Source organism: Pleurodeles waltl, chromosome 5 (assembly GCF_031143425.1).
Source record: "Pleurodeles waltl isolate 20211129_DDA chromosome 5, aPleWal1.hap1.20221129, whole genome shotgun sequence".
In the NCBI taxonomy this organism is placed as follows: Eukaryota; Metazoa; Chordata; class Amphibia; order Caudata; family Salamandridae; genus Pleurodeles; species Pleurodeles waltl.
In genome coordinates this window covers 1,603,657,970-1,603,661,762 of record NC_090444.1, presented here as the reverse complement: position 1 = coordinate 1,603,661,762, position 3,793 = coordinate 1,603,657,970, and the positions used below count along the sequence as shown (strand labels likewise).

At 45.7% G+C, this 3,793-nt stretch overlaps 1 non-coding gene across 1 annotated transcript; it reads right to left on the bottom strand.

The window, feature by feature from the left end:
* Positions 1–2,833: 2,833 nt before the first annotated feature.
* On the bottom strand, positions 2,834–3,017 carry LOC138297582 (U2 spliceosomal RNA). Its single transcript, XR_011204170.1, has one exon. It is a non-coding gene; the product is annotated as a U2 spliceosomal RNA (small nuclear RNA).
* Between the last annotated feature and the right edge of the window lie 776 nt (positions 3,018–3,793).

Below are 3,793 nucleotides of genomic sequence, written 5' to 3'. Positions count from 1 at the left end.
TAACAGAGGGTTTGGATGTGGTTTTTGCTTGTAGGGGCGCACTGGCGGGCAGAGGGAGTTCAGATTCAATCTTAGTAATACTACTCTCTGGTACGGTTATGCTATCCGCACCGGGTAAAAGCGTCTCTGGTACCTTAGTTGGATTGTGGGTGGGAGAATGTCGTTCTCCCCAAGGATCTGTCGAATCAATGGGAACATCAGGGATGATATCTGCCTCGCCTTCCTCTTCAGGCGTCGGTCTATATTTTCGAATAGGTAATCCCTCAAAAAAACCTAAGAGGTCATCATCTGGTTCGGCCTGGTTAGTTGAGGGAGGAGGAGGAGGAGGAGGAGGTGGAGGAGTGGTGGAGGGACGGGTACTGGCAGCCATGGCATAAGACGTACGATTTTTAGGGCAATTCCTAAATAGATGACCCAAAGATCCACAAAGGTTGCAATGTTTGGGTTCAGTGCATTCTGTTGCCTTATGTGTTGTAGCTCCACAATTCCTACAAACTATATCACTACAACTTTCTTTAGTATGACCGAAGCGTAAACAGTGTCGACAAAAAAGAGGTTGCCCTTGATATACTATAAACCCTCTATGGGGTCCGATAGTTACAGTAGCCGGGGGGTGTGCTAAACCTCCTACCCCATTTGGATCCGCCTTCAGTGTTACCATGTAACGCCGCTTCCCGTTCCAGATACCGCAGATGTTCTTAAGTTTCGTCCCTCCACGGATTTTGCTGCAAAATCTTTGTAAAAAGGTATCAATTAGCCGTGTGTCAATAAATGGGTTATACATATGGATTATTAATGGGAACTCTTTTGAGGGAGACAAAGGTGTAATTGTCAATCCTTTAAATATGTCTTTATCTTTTTGCAACATAAGATCGGCCATAACATTCCTACAAATATTTTCAGAAATGAAAGTAATATCAAATGCGCTTTTTCCAGGGAATTCCTGAATACATTGAATCATGTTGTCTGCTATTTTTAATTCTTGTCTTAAAATTGTGTCTATAAGAAAACAAATATTTTTCTCACCTTTCACTCCTCCTTCCACCTCCACTCGCATTGAGTGAGGAATAGCATCCCCTGAGTGAGGAATAGCATCCCCTGACGGGATGACATCTGGCCCTGTTTTAATAGTGGCCATGATGAGATTATCGTGAAAAAGCCAACACGAAGAAGAACATTTATATCAAATTCTAGAGATAGGAAAAGAAAGATGACTGCAGTACCTCATAAGGCCCCTGGTTGCAATTTCCTGCCTTCTCCCTAGAGGTCCCTGCAAGCAAGAGTTTGTTCCGTGCTGCTTGGAAATATCCAAGAGCCTGCTATGCCACAGTGCGCCCCTAGGTGTCCCTGTAGGACAAAGGATTTCCAAAAAAACAGCACCTAGAAAGAAAGAGAAAATAAAGAGCACAAAGGCCCTTTAAGTACAAGTGTGCTTCTGTGTGTCCCGTTAGTCAGGCTCCGGGCAAGCCAGAGTGCGAAGGAAAACCCTTCCAAAACAGTACACTACAGGCACCACTTGCTCGCCCTCACGTCCCTTCTTTCAGAGACAGGTGCCTCAGCCTTGCCCCGGACAAGCCAGAGAACGAAGGCCCATCACCTGCCTCCTCCAGAAGACACTAACCTTTAGGCAAGATTGCAATGCAATTCACACAATCTTAGCCAAAAGACCGAGAAGCGATAACCCGAATGGTGGCAGAATTCTCACCTCACCGGCCGGTCTCCCTGGCTGACTCGGGTTGGGGTCGTCCTTTCCTTGACCGTTGACGGGCCTTTCGCCTCTTTTCCCCATCTCTTGGCAAGAGCTCAGCCAGTGGCGAAAGGAAAAAAGAGGCCCTGGCGTCAGGGTGTCTCCCGGCTCCCAGAGTTCTCAGCAGTCGCCTCATTATGCGTCCATTAGCATACCCACGTTGCCCAGTTTCTAGTTTTTGCATGCCCCTCCCCTTCCTGTCCACTGGGTCCAGCCCCTGGGTCGGAAGGTCGGGCCACCCTGGACAGCAGCCTGGCAGCAAGCGGCCGGCTCCTCGCCCTCGCTTGCCCAGGACTCTGCTTAGGCAGAGCTTAGGCCTATAGATAAGGCTCGGCCGTGCGGGGGCGGGCAAAGAAGGAAAAGGACTCTGTCTTTTCCTTCTGCCCGGAGGAGACCTGGACAGTGTCCACTTCTCTTCTGCCAAAGGCAGCTGCCCCCCCATCCATCCATCTCTCTCTCTCTCTCTCTCTCTCTCTCTCTCTCTCTCTCTCTCTCTCTCTCTCCTCCTTCTCTCTCTCTCTCTCCTTCTCTCTCTCTCTCTCCTTCTCTCTCTCTCCTTCTCTCTCTCTCTCTCTCTCTCTCTCTCCTTCTCTCTCTCTCTCTCTCTCTCTCTCTCTCTCTCTCCTTCTTTCTCTCTCTCTCTCTCCTTCTCTCCTTCTCCTTTCCTATCTTGCTCTTTCTATCTCGCTCCTCTTCACTTGCTGAAAACGCAGTAGATGAAGAAAGGCCTCTTGCCCTCTGCTTTGCCTCTTTTCCATCACTGGCTACCCTGGGAAATGGATCAAAAAACAAAAGAAAAACACTGCTGAAGATGCAGTCTTTTTCTGACATTTTTCTCCACCAAAGTGAAGCCTCTGAGCAGAGGACAAAAAAAAGGGGGGGGGGGGGGGGGGAGAGTCAGGGAATAAAATCCCACAGAAATATAATACGGAATAAATAAATAACGACCTAAATAAAACAAGACACAAAGTGGCCAGGTTGTTTTTATTTACACACAAAGACATTAGCGCCACTTTACAGAGAGACAGTGAAACGCTACTTTTGCTTTTTCATCTTTTTTTTCAACAGCATGTTTTTCCCTAGGTGGGGAAGTGCACCATTCCTGGAGGTACTGCAATACCAGGTTGATGCGTGGAGTGGACAGAGCAAGCTCCTATTCCATCTCCCTGTTCCAAAAATCAATTTAATATATTGTCCCCAGATAGAGGACGTATCCGATATTAAACTGATAAGAACAGATTTTTTTTTTTGTTTTTTTATAAAAATATATCTTTTATTGAAGTTTTGAGACAGGATTACATTTTAACCAATCCCAGAGGGTGGTGTACATTTTACCATACCAATAAGGGGGCACGCAGGCTGCCCTTTTGGTGGTTTACATCTAGATCATTCATAGAAAAATAGTGTCCTAAGTTTATTTTAGGATCCATTTTGCCCAGTTTTTATATTGCCATTTTATTTCTGCTTCTTCTGATCCCATTTTTTTAATATCTAAAAAAACATAGATTAGAGCTTTATTTATACATATCTTTAAACATTCATTGGTGTTCAGATTTTTATGGTTGAAGAGTAGGAGGTTTCTGGAGACCCATAGTGCCTCCTTCCCGGCGTTGATGATTTTCCTTGTGAGGCCTTTGTCTTTGGGGAGGTCTAGCCCGTAAAGGATGTGTTTGTGGTTCAGAGTTCTTTGTGTGGATATTTGTTTGAGGAGTTTTCCAAGTCTTTTCCACAATCTTTGTGCGTATGCACAGTTCCACATGAGGTGTAGGTTTGATTCTTCATGTAAACATGAGTTTCTTGGGCAGATTGGTGATCTGGCCATACCTCTGCGGTGCTGGAATTGTCTAGTTGGTAGGCATGCGTGGGCTGTCATCCAGGAGATGTCCTTTTGTTCATTAGTGAGGTGTTTCCAGCTCATCTGTTTCCATGTCTCTGTGGTTTTGTTTTCGCTTAGGTTTGGTATGGGGTTTACCTTGCTTTGTCGTTCGATGTCTTTGGTCAGGTTTCTTGCAAGGGTTTTGGTGTTGATGTCTTTTAGAATTTGTT